Source organism: Rhipicephalus sanguineus, chromosome 10 (genome assembly GCF_013339695.2).
Source record: "Rhipicephalus sanguineus isolate Rsan-2018 chromosome 10, BIME_Rsan_1.4, whole genome shotgun sequence".
Classification (NCBI taxonomy): domain Eukaryota; kingdom Metazoa; phylum Arthropoda; class Arachnida; order Ixodida; family Ixodidae; genus Rhipicephalus; species Rhipicephalus sanguineus.
Window position 1 is genome coordinate 111,259,365 of NC_051185.1, and position 16,748 is coordinate 111,276,112.

Here is a 16,748-nt window from a genome sequence, read left to right on the forward strand (position 1 = left end):
TTAAGCGAGTGTACATTTCTTGTTGAACGTCTTGCAATAACCCTAGATTGTGCGTGTTTTTTATAGTGTACAAGCTGCTCGTGTTTCGTTAACTTTTGGCTTTTGTATCGCTTGAGTGCGCGCAGATAGTTTGGTCCTAGATAAGAATGCATTGACTGTCGGTTTATCTTCACACGTGCATAACTTATCCTTTCACAGGAGTGTGCAAAGTTTTGTCTTTAATCAGGTAATATTAAGGGTTGGTTCATTTCTGTGTCACTCGGGGGTGCTTGGGTGCATATATATTGAAGTATTTTTCCTGAAATAAATTCAGTTGCGAGTGTAGCGAGTGTCGTGTCCTTTCTGTTTCTTTTGTCCCCGTCGAAAGTGCGCTACCTAACCTTATAGGCATAATGATCAGTCACCACCTAGCCCAGCTCTCAACCTTATTGGACTGGTACGAGACGCGCCGCGCGCCGGCACGGCCCGCGACACGAGTGGGAGAAGTGAGAGTCCGGAGCCCGCGGAAGCCCAACAACGACTGAGCCGGCCAGCGGCCGTTTATTCAAAAACATGAGACAACGGACACGCGTGCACCCGTGATTGGCCATATGCCATCACGTGTGCCGATACAAGACGGCCTCTACCGACAACACAGCACAAGAAGGCGCACTTAAGTGCGCGCGCCATTCGCAGATGGCGCCACTATACTACAGTGAACACTTGTTCAGTATTCGTGCCGACCACAGCTGTTTGCCTGCGATGCATGTTCACAAAGCTTCAGGCGACATTTCGTTGTAGCTGTCGTTGACCGTTACGATTTGAAACTGCTGACTGAACGACGAATTTCCTTTGGTGCAGTTCCATGAAGCGCCTCTCTTTTTAAAGACGATAGTCTTTCTTGGGGAACTTAAACGCAGAAATTTTGGTCTGTCTTTCTGTCTGTCTGTCTGTCTGTCTTTCTGTTTGTCGGCACGTCCCTCGATTCAGCCACTCGGCCAAAGTTGAACCACTTGCCCAAGGGCCAGCCGTCTTGAACTGGTACGGCTGTTCATACTTGTGAACGTTGTCGATCAAAAAGTAAATATCATGCATATCTGGGGTGCAACATCACTAGGTAAGTATTAGGTGGCGTGTTCCTTTAATAGAAAATGCATACATACGTAATTTTAAGGACCCTAGTTTCTTAAGCTGCGCTGAAAATGCATAAGAATGGAAGCTTGAGCGAGTTGGTATGCGTTCATCTTTGTTGAAACAGCGCTCACTAGACGACGACGAAGTAAAAGAAGGCACAGGACAGGCGCTGCCTGTCCTGTGCCTTCTTTTACTTCGTCGTCGTCTAGTGAGCCCTGTTTCAACAAAGCTGAAAATGCGACTGCGCTGAAATTTGCCATCCTCCGTGCCCTTCGCACGAGCTCATTGTTGTGTTTCGGTTTCGGTTCTGTATTGCACTGTACGAATGCCATGGGTTGGTGTTGAAAAACTTTAGTTTTGAGAAGGCCAAGAAGGTGAAAAAAAATATTTAAAAAATGAAAAAGCAGCGTTGTGGGCGGCCTTCAGGCTGCCGGTTGTGGGCGCCGCTCTGGCGTTCCTGTTTTACCCAGGCGACGTGTAAATAAAAGAGCGTGTGGAGAGTACTCGTTGAGTGCGGACGTTTCTCTGCAAAGGTCTTCGCCTGCTGCTGCGCCGGAACTACCAGCACGCAACACAGCACTCATGTTTCCCGACGTATTGCCAGATGGCGTCCATATCTCACACAGCGCCTCTTCTATCGTCTTTACACGACATTTGCAGCGAAGCACGCAGATACGCGGCCAATTTTTGACAAATGGTTTTGGTAATAAATAAATTGAATGGTTGGGCTGCAGTTTGTGGCCTGACACGGCGTCACCTCTCAAAAGCGGGGCTGCTGCCTATAGTTTTGGTTGCTTACATTGGTATGCGTATGCGCCTCACTGCCTGAAATCTAACTACCTCAGATTTCCATGCCTTAATATCCTGTCTTGTTGTGTACCCGCCAGGTGGTGTCCCTGTAGCGACCCCCTGTGACCGAACAGACGTGGGCGCCACGTTGCTTTCTGCAGGCCCGACTGCCGCCTTTTGCGCGGCTGTGACAATAATCACTGTCACTTAGGCAACAATGCCAGCAGTACACAGCAGTGGCAACGAGAGTATCGGCAAGTGCTTACGTTCAGACATAGTGTAAGTTCATCGGGACAATGACTTCCACGCTAGGCCTAGCTGACCGAGCCTTTTGATACGTCCACGCCGGCGTGGGATTCGTACGTATCGAGGTTCAACTTCTTGGATGCAAATACAGTGGCGGGAGAGAAGCGTCGACTGGCAGTGTTATTCAGTGTGTGAGGCGCGGACACGTTTGAGTTCCTGCAATCACTCGTGGCCCCGGTGACGCCACAATCCAAAACACTTGACGAGGTGTTCGAGGTGCTCAATGCTCATTATTCAGCGCAGCCATCGGAAATAGTCCGCAGAAATACATTTTACAAGCGGAACCAAGCCCCGGAGGAGACAGTATCTTCTTTCATCGCTGAGCTCCGGCGCCTGGCCCAGCACTGCAATTTCCCCAACCTCGAAGAAATTCTCAGGGATGGTCTCGTGTGCGGACTCCGCGACGAACACCTGCAGAACCGACTGTTCGCAAAGAAGCAGCTGACTTTTGCCGTGGCCCAGGAGGAGGCTCTGGCGGCAGAGGCGGCCGCGAAAAGCACTAAAGTTGCCCGACAGTCTGGAGAAAATGACCCTGTCGCGACCGTTGACGCGACAAACCAAGTGAAACGTCAGCAACCGGCCGCACTCGGGCAGACGGACCGGCCGGCTACGAGCTACGGCACCTGCTACGGATGCAGTGGTGCGCATCTCCGCGCCGACTGCCGTTTGAAGAACGCGCAGTGCAGGGCATGCAAGAAAACCGGCCACATCGAACGAGTCTGCCGCGCCGGCGGCTCAAGTGGCCAGCAGTGAAACCTGCCGCCTCGACAGCAACGGAATTCCGGAGCGGCATACAACGTAACCGCGTTGCCTTCTGACGAGTGCTACTACAGCAACAACGTCAGTGCAGAAGCATTACCGATGCTTCGCAAGCTACGAGCAAAGGTTGCTATTGAGGGCCAGATTTGCGAAATGGAGGTGAACTCCGGATTCGATTTCTCGATCCTCACCGAAGAGACATTCCGCCGTCTCCAGAAGTGCAAAGCAGAGCTGACACTGACTGACTTCTCTTCGACAGCGGTCGGTTATCAGCTGAGCCCAGTAGATGTTGTGGGGACCTGCTATGTGCATGTAGAGTACAGTGAGTGTGTGGGACCGCTGAGGGTACTGGTAGCAAGGGGTACCCGCACCAACCTGCTGTGAGTTGACTGGTTTCGACCACTGGGTATTGTAGTCACAGGTGTCTCCCAGATCGAGAAGTTTACGGTCGACACTGTGCTCTCAGAGTTCATTGAAGTTTTTGAAGAGGGCCTCAGGAACTATGTGGGCCCACCAGTCTCCCTGCACCGTGTCTCCAGCATTCAACCAGTGCGCCTCAAAGCACGAAGAGCACCTTTTGCAGTACAACCGAAAGTGGCGTTGGACCGCCCCGTTCAGCAGGGAGTGCTGGAGCCTGTGACACAGCCAAAGCGGGAGACGCCCATAGAGACCGTACTCAAGAGCTATGGTGATGTTAGGATATGCGGGGACTCCAAGTTCACACTCAACAATGCTCTGAAGCGGCCCCCGTACCCGATTCCCGCTGTGAATCAGTTGCTGTCGTCCTTGTCCGGGGGGATGTGCTTTGCGAAATTAGACCTTGCACAGGCCTACCAACAACTGTCACTTGATGAAGCGTCGGCTGATGCTCAGACATTCGCCACACGTCGTGGGGCATACAAGGTAAGGAGGCTGCAGTACGGGGTAAGTAGTGCTCCCGGAATTTTCCACATGCTAATGGATGGCCTCAAGAACATTCCCGGAGTAGTGCCATACTTTGATGATGTTCTCATCGCTGCTGCTACACAACAGGAGCTTGTATCTCGATTTCGCGAGGTGCTTCAGCGTTTCAAGGATGCAGGCCTCCGGGTCAAGAGAGAAAAATGTGTAATCAATGTGCCGGTGGTCGACTTTCTGGGTTTTCGTGTGAGTGCTGCAGGTATTCCTCCCACAGATTCGACGGTTGCCGCAATCCACGAGGCACCTTCTCCTAAAAACAAGCAAGAGCTGCAGGCGTTCCTCTGCTTGCTCAATTTCTACCACAGTTTTTTGAAGGGAAGGCCAGAGTTGCGGAGCCCCTCCACCGTCTTCTAGACGCAAAGGCAGTGCGGGCCTGGGGAACGAGGCAGGAAAAGGCATTTGATGCGCTGAAGAACCTCCTCTCCACAGACACAGTTCTGACTCACTACGACCCAACCAAGCCTATGTTCCTGACAATGCCCTGTGGGCATTGGGGCAGTGCTTAGCCACAGGCTAGAAGACTTCAGAGAGGTGCCCATTGCATTCTACTCACGCACACTATCGGAGCCGGAGCGTAACTATACACAGATCGATCGTGAGGAGCTGGTCATAGTGTAGAGAGTGAAGAAATTTCATGATTATCTCTACGGTAACGAATTTGTGATCGTGACAGATCACAAGCCTTTCCTGGGAGTCTTTGCGCCTGCCAAGGTGACCCCGCCCATCCTGTCCCCTCGAATGCTCCTCTTGAATGCATACAATTGCACACTGGTCCATTGTTTGAGGAAGGAGGTTGCCAATGCCGATGCGCTCAGCAGACTGCCTGCGACTGTCTGTGCACCGCCACCATTACTCGAGGTCTTCATGCTGGAATTGACTACGAAGCCTCCTCTGCAGGCCACAGACATTGCTGCTTTGACGCGGCGAGACCCTGTGCTGCCTCGTGTTCTCAGCTGGGCAATTGGCGGTTGGCCTTGATCAGAGCGTCTGGGTGGCGAGTTTCAGGCCTATGAGCAGAGACAGCATGAGATCTCAGTCTACAAAAGGTGTGTCCTTTGAGATAACAGAGTTGTGATCCCCACTGAGGCTTGAGCTCAGACGCTAGAGGCACTGCATAGTGTACATCCAGGGATTGTCCGTACGAAGGTCCTCTGCCGCAGTTATGTCCGGTGGCCTAAGAAGGACACTGGCATTTAGCACAATGTGCAGCACATGCCAGGCATCAACACCAGATCCCCCCCCCCGGGCCCCTGTGCACCACTGGGAGAGAACGATGACACCTTGGTCACGTCTTCACTTAGACTTCGCTGGGCCATTTCAGGAGCAAGTCTTCTTCATTGCCGTGGACTCTTTCTCCAAGTGACTGGAGGTGATTCCAGGGTCATCCATGACCAGTGCCACTGTCATAATGTGTCTGCGTCGCCTTTTTGAGATTCACGTACTACCTGACTATATTGTTTCGGACAATGCAGCACAGTTCGTGTCTGAGGAGTTTCGACAGTTCTTAGCAAGCGGCCTCATTCGCCACGTGACATGAGTGAGTGAATAAACGTTTATTGGGTCCAGCAAAACTCGATTAATCGCGCACCCGGCTAATCCCACGACGTGACATCTGCCCCTTGTCATCCAGCGACCAATGGGCAGGCAGAGCGCATGGTCAGAACAACTAAGGACTCTCTGAGGCGAATCATCCAGGGCGACTGGGACCGACGTCTAACGAGTTTCCGGCTCCAGCAGCATGTCACTCCATGCGGGAAAGAGCCCTGCAGAGCTACTTTTCAATCACCGTCTCAAGGCACTTCTGCACAGACTGCACCCAGACAGGATGAGAGACGACCATGAGCAGACCGCCTGCACTGAAGAAGAGCATGGGCCAGCACGCAGTTTTTTTTTTTCGGGGACGCTGTGTATGTGCGAAACTATATACGCTTCTGGACCACGCTGTGTTCCGCAGTTGTTGCTGTGGTGGTGGGGCCGTTGTCATACCGGGTTAACACACCTGACGGCCGGGACCTGCGGCGACACGTCAACCAAATGCTGTTCCTGGTCCGAGGACTCCGAGCCTGCTGAGCAACCACAGGCCAGCGACTCCTCCAGGCCGCGAGACTCTCGCGTCAACACAGACCAAACGGGTTCCTGTAGTTCTTCTCGCCATGTCAGAGGACGAGCTTACCTTAATGATTTCCTCTGAAGTACAAAGCGACTGTTGTGTAGCCGACAGGTGGTGTCCCTGTAGCGACCCCGTGTGACCGAGCAGAGGTGGGCGCCACGTTGCTTTCTGCAAGCGTTTGCCCGACTGCTGCCTTTTGCGCGGCTGTGACAATAAACGTGTTTGAAAGAACCTTCCAGTCACATGGCGCGAGCAGTACACAGCAAGTCTCATTGTTTTTCTGGTCACAAAACTCCGCCCAGTTTCCTACAGGGACCGGAGCTGCCGCTCTAGGATCGCAGCTGCCAACGCGGGGGCATCCGTGTCTGCGCAAACCACGTTCGGCTGATGCACTTCATGCTGTGCCGGTTCGAGACAAGTGCACATTTTGCGCCCAACCGCTAATATTGTTTTACTTCCATTTCGACAAGATCTGGGACTTCTTTTTCTCTACGGACACCGGTGGCGGACAACTACGCCACCATAATTGGCTGTTGTGATCCCATAACAGCTTTCGCTGTAAAAAAAGTGCTACTATGACCACCATCGTAGACCAGGCTCCTCTTGGCTCCTACCAAGGAGGTTTAAAAAAAACTCAAACTCCTTGGCTCCTGCTTACAACATCGGTGACGGTGTGGGTGCAAAGGGCTGGCAGCGAGCTAGGCAAGGAGCCACTGGGCGAGTTCAACAAACCATTCACAGTTACCGAGCGGTCATGGAGAGAATACCTGGCGAGTAAGCACCTCCCGTCCGAGCTTCAGTCTCGATAAGCAAAAAAGTAATAACTTTGTGTCACGCCTCAAGAAAAGAGGCTCACAGCTGAAATGATCTGTCGTTTCTTTTCTTTGTCAGGTCTGTAGTGAGGCCAAATGTCGAAGAGCGGCACCGCAGTTCTCTGGCACACACTGGACAGCGGAAGGAAGGCGACAAAGACGCACAGGGGCAGAATGGAACAGGTTGCCCAACCAATCTCTATCCTGTTCATTATAGAGTGCATGTATGCATATACAGCACGGACTGGCCAAGTACTGCAGGCTCTCCTGGACATCTGTGCTGCAGAGATGACAAATCTGGGTCTACGCTTAAACGCCAAGAAAACCGAGGTTGTCCTTTTACAGGCAACATGGCCGAGGTTGCAGACCTCAAGCTGGGAAGTGAGAGCATCGCTAGGGGTGTGCGAATATTCGAAAATTTCGAATAACCGAAACCGAATAGTGCGGATTAGAAATACCAAACATTTTTCGAATAATAAGCACCAATGAAAAAACCTCAAAGGAACTTTGTAACAAAGAGGGGTATTTTTCTTGTTTTAATAATCGAATCACCATGAAGCCCAAGGTTTTAAGGGAGTATCGACGTTATACTGATTGCAGGATGAAGGCGTTTTTGCTTGAAACTCCGAGAAGGTATGGAGCGCAACGCTCCACTAACTCAATTATCACAGACTCTCAGGCCGCATGCTGAAATTATCAGAAAGGAAAAGTCAGCGCCAAGGCACACCGGATACTTACCGAAAGCAGCAGAGAACTGGACAGTAGCTATACCCAAACAATAACTTGGGCCCCGAGACACGAGGGTGTTACTGGAAACCTCTATGCAGATGAGGCGGCTCGAGGTTTCACTAATTACCGAGCTGCCGACAGCAACATCGTGGAGGACCCGACACCCATCGAACCTAGTTACAAAGTGGCCCTGCAATATTATAGGGATTTGAGGAGGCTCTACCCAGCACCGCACAAGAACCTTTCAGCCATGGATTCTGCGGCGTTACGTAGGCTCCAAACGGACACATATACAAACATTCATAGATTACATGTGTACTACCCCACAGCATACAAAGACATATGCCCATGGTGTGGGAGCACACCGAAGCTCTACCACATCGCATGGGAATGCACGGCTCATACCGAAGAGCAAGAGGTGGATAACACCAGATTGAGGTGGGAGGCATTGCTGTCCAGCCCTGCCCTCGGGGACCAGCTCAGGCTGGTCCGGAGGGCCGAAAGGATGGAGTAGGGCCAGTGGTGCCATGTAATAGGGGCCCGACCACACAGCGTTGCCTTGTTTTCGAGGCAACGAAGTCTTCGCAAATAAAGTTTTGTCCTTCTTCTTCCGGTGTCGCAGAAGAGACGGGGTCATAATCCACTATCTTCATCATGGCATTCATGATGATGTTGAATCATCAATATTGTTTAATATTTATGTATCAGTTTTATTTAAAGCGACCGACAACTGATTTTTCTCGAACCAATTTTTTACGGGCGCGACAGAAAGCTCACCCTTCGCAGTGTTTGTAGCTGCATTAGTTAATCCCAAAAGCACGTAGTTATTTTACAAGCAGTATTTTTCGAGCTGAAAGGCTCTAAACACGGACGTACCTCTCCTACAGCAACGCTGAGAATTGGTAGCGATGCCGCCAGCCCTTCTCGCGATTTGTGAAAGCTATCGTTGTCCTTCTTTCGTAGGAGTTTCTGTAACTATGATTCACCACCTTTATTTAGAGCTTTTCAACTATTTTTGAAAATAACAAGCTGTTACAATGAGATGTGTCATTATACACCTGTCTCTGTATTTGCACCGCGTTGTGTGCGCATGCGTCCAAGGTTGCCTGCGCGTTTGTCATGGGTGGCTTGTCCCAGCGTCGTTACTCTCTCGATACACGAGCCAAGCCAAGTCATCGAAAACGTCACTACGCATATGCGCGGCCGCGCAGAGTGGCAGCGCGCGTCATTTCTGAGACGAAGAGTAGGCAGCAATACTATGTCGCTCCAATACCTTAGCGACCTGGAAACTGCGTGCACGGTTGCATGAGCACTCTGAAAAGTTGCTCAAGACGCGCTGACGAGCATGGGATCATTACGTCACGCGAAGGCACAACCACTTCATTGCATACTACTTACGCAGGCCTATATGTACATTTTTATGGATTAATACCTTTTAATATAAAGAAACTAACAACATTTCAATACTATCAAAACAATCGTCGACCGCGTACAGCAATAAACGGTCACTTGGCCGGGTACATCGGATCGTTCATGTTTTTGCCTCCAGAGACGCCACATGTCATTTTTCGCGACTTTCAATTAAGAAACAAAAATATAAATCCACCTCTCACGAAAAAAAACCGGGTTCGTTTGAGTCAATGGGACGGACAATCTTTCCATCACTGAAGTCATCTCATTTCATGTTCTGGGCAGGTGTCGGTCCCTGTAAAAGCTGTTTACAAAGTGCCACCTTGAATACTAAATCGCCCCTTCATTACAACCTGCTGTTACAAAATATTTCTAAGACTCTATAACTGCTGTATACGAGCTTGACTCAGTTTACAAAATTTCGTATTTTCTTTTTGTCGGTTAGCAGTAACTGTTTTTTTCCTTTGGTAAAGCTAGTAATATTTGTTTCAAGTAAAATGTTGAGGAATTCTCGGGCTGTTTCGAAAACGGTTACATTACCATTCTAGTAGGGACGGGCGAATATTCGGGCGTTTAGAATATTCGAACGAATATTACAGTATTCGAATTCGCTTCGATACGAATTTAGATTATTCGAAATTTCGAAGTATTCGAAATGAACGAATATATGTATACATTTGACCGCACATAACCCCCTGTAAAGGTCGTTTCACTGCAGCGTCCGGTTGCTGTGCCATGAAACAACTCATCCAGGCGAAATCTGCACTGCCGCGAAGCCACACTTCAAGGTTAAATGTACAGTCGCGGCCACTGGTAGAGGGAACACGGAGCGGGTGACCGCGCTCCGCGGAGCGCCACGACGCGCGCCGTGCGAACTATTGCGGCGCAAGCGCAATCAGCGCCACAGGCGGAGTTAGCTGCACGTCGTCTGCTACGGTGCCTCCCACTTCGCCTCGAGCGGCGAAACCTAGATTGCGCGCGTGCTTTGGAATACACAAACCCTGTAGCAATGGCGCGTCAATAGATACTATTCTAAATCAGTTATGAAAGCGCGCAGGCATGCTGTACACGTAAAATATTAACTGCGCCTTTTACTTCTAAAGGTCCCCTTTGATCACAGAGGGTGGGTTTCAGAATTGGCATGCTAAGGAAGTAAAAATATCGCACGACAAACAAGAGATATTGATAAATCTGCGCTTCAGATTTATTATATATACGATGAAGCCAAGAGCACGGCTGCAAATGAAGCTTAGATGATGGTCTCCTTCCTTTCGGAGACAATCGAGGCAGCAGGGTGCAATGTCCGAACCGATGACGAAGGCGAATTTTAGTACCTGGTTGCATCTCCCCCGGAGGCAATCGCGGCAGCCATCCTACGTGGCAGGGAACTGTATAACGAATCCACAAGGGTGGCATCCAGCTTAAGGCGTTCCCATTCAGCGTGGACTGCTCTCCAAAGGCTGTCCCTTAACATTCCATGGAGGGGCTTGGATGCGAGTGCCGTTTTCATTTGGCCCAAAATATTTTCAATAATATTGAAGTCGCGTTCTCGTTTTGACAAATTAGAAACCTGTCGCAAAAACGATGTGTTTTGGGTTATTTCGCGTTTGAAGGCTACAGATAAACGATAATCACATAATCTTTTAACCGGAAGCACTTTATATTTATGAAAAAGCTCTTTACTATGCTGTAGTCTAGGGACATTTGCAATAATCCTAATAAGTTTTTTTTAGAATATATAACTTTTTTAAGTTTTCCGATGTCTTACCCCAAATAAGGTGGCAGTAATTAAGTCGCGACTCAAAAAGCGAATGATATAACAGCTTCATGGTGCTTGAGGGAAGAACATGTTGATTTCGGAAAAGGACACCAATTACTTGAGATAACTTGGAGATGACGTGACTAACGTGGTCGTTCCAGGACGTCGATTCGTTAAACAGGACACCCAAACTTCTAAACGTAGGAACAATATCTAACGGGGTGGAGTTAAAGGTAATTTGTTTACTTGGTTGAATATTTTTATTCCTTGCTCTAAATATAACAACTTTTGTTTTCGCAACGTTCACACATAATCCATTTCTTTCGCTCCATTCATATAGTTTCTCTAATGCGTGATTTGCGATGCCCATTATCATATCTAAATCATTGCCGGAGAAGAACATGCTCGTATCGTCGGCATATATTATGAATTTCGCACTTGCAGTCTGCACTATGTCATTAATAAAAATGTTAGAAAGAAAAGGGCCCAATATACTTCCTTGAGGGGCGCCTCATTTAACTTTCTGCATCTCTGATGTGAAGCCATTAATAGTGACTGCCTGCCTTCGATTCATTAAGTAGGATTTCAGTAAATCTTCCGCATGCCCCACGGAAACCATAACAGTGGAGTTTTTTATTTAATAGTGTGTGATCAAGGAGGTCGAATGCTTTTGTAAAATCAACGAAAATACCAATTATTATTTTATTTTCAAGTTTTTTTTCAAAATATATTCTTTTTGTTCTAAAAGCGCAGATTCTGTTGAAAGATGTTTACGGAAACCATATTGAGCACTTGTCAAGATGCGATGTTTTCTCTCAAATTTACTTAACCGGACATAAATAATCTTCTCAAGCATTTTAGAAAAAACTGGAAGTACAGATATGGGCCTGTAGTTGCCAAGATCGTTCTTATCACCTTTCTTGAAAATCACAGATACGCGAGCAATTTGCATTCTAGACGGGAAGACAGCTTTAGCAATGCACAAATTGAAAATGTACGTTAAACAGGGCAGAATAACGTCGAAAACGGATTTTATAGGTTGCAGTTTGAGGCCATCAATATCTCGTGAGTTCGTATTATTGAGTTGTTTGAAGATCTGCATAACCTCATTATCATTTACTGGATCAAGAAACATGGTCTCTTCTACTTGTTTGATGCCACTAAGGCCGTTACATGTACCTGAAATGATAGAAAGGTTCACAAAGTGCTCATTAAATTTATTAGCTAGAGCTTGATCAGATACTTCTACACCATCTATTTTTATAGAGTTAAGCTCAGGACAGTCTTTAAGTGCAGTGAGATGGTTTAGCTTTTTCCAAATGATATCCGCACGTCCTTTAGCACAATTAAACTGCTTGTTGTAGTAATCCCATGCAAGGAAAGAATACTGATGCGCACACACATAAAAACACGGACTCAGGAGACTAGGACAAGCGCTCGTCCGAGTCTCCTGAGTCCGTGTTTTTTATGTGTGTGCGCATCAGTAATCTTTCCTTGCAAGTATGAACCAACTCGCCCAGCAGCAAGTTTTATTGAACGAAATTATAGTAATCCCGTCTCGCTTTTTGAAGGTCTTTGTTCAATCGGTTTCGAAACGTTTTAAAATCCTTAAGGTCATTTAGGTCTCTTGTTTTAATGAAGTGATGATACAGCTTGTTTTTCTCATTTAATTTAATTAAAAGGTCATGTGTAATGTATGGTTTTCGAGCACGTCGTTTATGTTTTATTAATTTTGCAGGAAAGCAGGTGTTGTAAGTTGAAATAAATGCTTCCAAAAAGCATTCATAGGCTCTATTTGGGTCCTTTTCATTAAGTACATCATTCCAATTCATTTTTTGAAGTGCGTTTCTGAATTGTAGTATATTTTGTTCAGTTATCGACTGTACGATATGAAGCGAACTTTTCCGTTTACTACGCATTTTCGTTAAACAAAAATAAATTGGTAGATGGTCGCTGAAATCGGAAAGAAGAATTCCTGCTTTAAGGCTCCTGTCAGTATTTGTTATGAAGAGGTCTAGCAGTGTCGATGTGTTAGCAGTAATACGTGTTGGTCTTTGTATAACGCTACACAATCCATTTGCTTTCAGCAGGAAGTCAAACTGTTTTACAGTGAGATCAGTATTAAGCATGTTTATATTTACATCCACGCCAAAAATAAGGTTTATCTGTTGGTCTTGAGTAAAATGTATCAACGACTCAAACATACCAAAAATCTTTTCAATACAACCATTTGGAGGGCGATAGCATACAACGTAAAGATAACGTTCTAAGCAAACAGACAACATTTCATAGTCATTTGTGGACACAGTGTAGTCGGGTATTAATTCGGATAGATATTGTTTATTGAATAGCATACAAACGCCACCACCTCGGCCAGTGGCTCGATTAAGGAAGTATGTTTGTTAGCCAGGTAATCGACAAACATCAGTTTCATTGGTGCTCCAAGTTTCAGTTATCATTATAATATCTGTCATCACATCTATATTTTGCAAAAATACGCTCAGTTGCATTTCTTTATTGCGGATTGATTGGGCATTTAAGTGTATGCACTTGAAGAATTTACTGAAGTCTGAACCAAGATGATTTATAAAGTTGGTTGGTAGCACATATGGTGTATTGCATATGGTTTCAAAAGCAGGATCCATATTGAAGTGTGATCCAGTAAATAAGAACAAAATAAACCTTAGGGAGTCAGTTTAAGAGTCACTCACATGAGTTACAGCTTTTACCGGAGAGCCATCGGACTTCCTAAGCAGAATCCTTCCATTATTGTGCCATACATATATGAAGTTGTGCGTCTTGGCCCATTCCTTAGTTTCCTTCAGCAGCACGCGTTTCCTTTTTGTCAAGTTTTCGAACACATGAACATCTTTACCGGCTTGTTTGAAATTCTTCCTATTTGTCCACCACAAGTCTCTAATGTTCTGCTTTGCAAATCTACAGATGATAGCAGGAATCTTATCTCGTGCTGATGGTAGTCTGTGTATTACGGCCACATCGCTCTCAGTGAGTGGTGGCAAAGAAACTTTTGCAGCAATGGCATTCATTTTATCCAGAAGGTTCTCATTTTCTGTTTGTTTTATACCATGAATTTCCAGATTTGCCCGTCGGTTTCGCCATTCCAACTCATCGATTTCCTGTTCAAGTGCCTCAGCCTTCAAATCTTTCATCTCTAGGTTTCCAATCCTAGTTCTGATTTCTTTAATGTCGTGCTCATTTCCTTCTACGCGTTGGGACAAGTCGCGCATTTGGTCCGACATGAACTGTACAGAATTCTGAATGCCATCAACTGTCTCTTTTAGGGGCATCAAAAGATCAAGTTTTTGGTTGATCGTGTGCAGTATTAAGCACATATCTTTCAGATTCGGCTCGGTGGGCGGTTCTGGCGTCGCGCCTTCGTTGCGGTTCCTCGATCCTCTACATTTCGAGCATTTCCAAGTTTTCTTGTTCAAATCTTTTTTTGACCGTGCGTTCCGACAACCCAGCGCAACTGCTTGTGTGGTACTACGCATTGCATGTTGTACAAGTCACACAGTCATCTAAATTCGACAAAGGTTGCTTGCACTCGAGGTACATACTATCACTAGGCATGCTAACAGCTTTGGCAGCAGCGGCGGGGAAAATGAAACAGATAGTGCTCAATTAATAGAAAAGACACCAACCTGCAAATACAGCGAAGTCAATGAAGGGTCTGTACCGCTGCCGCCGCCACCTCCAAAGTGTTTTCCAGTGGGAATATGCGTAGATCTATAGCCCGGGAACCGTTGAGGCCACGAAAACGACACGAAATCCAGGCAGTCAAAGTGGGCTGTGCCTCGCTAGGGTGGATTCTTGCTGTCGCTGTGGGGCATGCGCAGACCGTTGCTAATATGGGCACCTTCCAGCTTTTGGGCCGATCGCAGGAGTAGATCTGCAAATACAGCGAAGTCAATGAAGGGTCTGTACCGCTGCCGCCGCCACCGCCAAAGTGCTTTTCCAGTGCTTTTGCTGCGAAAGACGCCTTCAGACGAACTTATCTTTTTCTAAACCATAGTGCAGCATTACTGACGCATTGGCTCTTCGAAATGTTCGCGACAAAATCGCGGGAACGGCGCACACGCGTGCGCTCACCGCGATACACTGCGGCCCGCCGTCTGGGCGCGAGCGGCTGTGTTATATCGCGACTCCCCGCCAGGGGCCTTTTTTCGGCGCGCCACCTATCCAGCACTGGTCTCCCATAGCGACCCCATCCTTGCCCGCGAGGGGGACTACTGCAGATTTCTTGCAAGGTCTATCCAAATAGGTCGCGAAGCTTCGGGCGAAAAGCGGTTCAGATCCTATTGTCAGCGACATCAGCATGGGGAGCTATGGGAGTAGCGATTGAAGCGCGACTAGGTGTGGTGGGAACAAACACTAATAACAAAAAACCTAATTTCATTCAACAACAAAATAATATTTATATTTTATGACCGAGATTTATTTCAGAATAACATTTATTTAGATCCAGTGTACAAAGAATTCATGAAAATGTATATGCATTATCAAAAATCTTCTTATTAGCGCCCTCTAAAGAATGACACATGCCATTGCTCTGCGACGCAGTCCTTGTAGTGTTCGGAAAGGCGCGCGTAAAGTTCGTCTGCGGCGACACGCCCCCTCAGGTGTTCTGGTGTTTCGCACTTGCATGCGTTCTGTCAATTATTTGGTGAGAACTTTATTTTGGTGTGCGCGAAGTTGCGAGGTGCGTTTCATCGTTGGTGAACGTGTTGGCTACGGTGTTCAACGGACAACGGCACGAGGCGGCTAACATTTCACGCCGAGCGCTTTCCTCGGTACTCGCGGAAACGACGAAACGATGTGGTATTCCAAGGATGCAATAGCAACACGCGTACGCCTGGCGAGCCCTCGCTTCTAGATAAGACACCGGGGCAACGGTTCGGAGTAGTGCGCTTGCTGGACTTTCATGAATCAGTATTTCTGCTACCTGGTTTCCTTCGTGAATACGCCGTGCGTATTATATTTCCTGTTATCGGTGAGCAGATCGCTAAGTTATTTGTCGCGCTACAATCACTATAATTCGCATGTCTTGATATGTTACACGTAAGGTTAATTTATCGGAACAAAAGGCAAAACATAGTGCACGTAGTCTACGCACTTTTTGTACATATTATGACATTCCTTGCTCATTGTGTAGAGTGTGTAATTGCGTTATTGTGGCCATTGAATAAAACTGAAATATCATTATTTTGGCGTGACCAGGCGTCATTTCTTCTCGTTGGAACTGAAGCACACATGCAATGCGCTCTTTAAGTCCCCTGCGCATGTGCGAAGCAAATAAGCAACGCTGCAGACATGAGAGGTACGCTGTTGCCTACATTATTCACGCTGCGGAAGATGACACGAACGCAGAATAAAAGCTCAAAGAATAAAGTTTCCTGGTAAAACCAAGGCGAATTGCATGACGGTACACTTAAACACCGCTGTTTAGTCACGGGTCGATATTAGTTTAGCTAGCGTTGACTTCAAGCGCATTCGCCAAGGGCTTGCCGGTTCGCCGTAGCGCGACCCCTTAGCGATCAGGGGCCTAAGAAGAATATTTTGAGGTCAAATTTCGCGCTAGGGCCAACAAAATGGCGTCACTTTTTTACCGGATATTGCGTCACATCCGCTTTATTTTTTGTTCCGCCGGAAGTGTTCCCTCCTCACACAGATGGCGCTAAGCCCCATGAGCAGCTGATGAGCAGCCATTTTCTGAACGTATGGGTTTCTATGGAAGCTTCGCTACCATTTACATTTACCTTGTTTCTTGCAGTTGAAGCGGAGCCCAATGCGAGTTATCTCCGCTTGAGATATGTTAATGAGGTCCTGAAGGTCCCGAGGAGACTCTGCCAACAACACAAGGTCGTCAGCAAAGGTGAGCCCCGGTAGTCTGCACCTCTCGTCTACCCCCACTGTACTGTACTTCAGCTGAAAACCCAGACCACAGCTGAGAAGCTTCCGCTCCAGGTTGGCCACAAACAGA

General features: G+C 47.5%; 1 pseudogene; it reads left to right on the forward strand.

Annotated features, from left to right (window-relative positions):
* Positions 1-3,069: 3,069 nt before the first annotated feature.
* Positions 3,070-8,092, forward strand: LOC119406656 (uncharacterized; annotated as a pseudogene).
* The last annotated feature ends 8,656 nt before the right edge of the window (positions 8,093-16,748 follow it).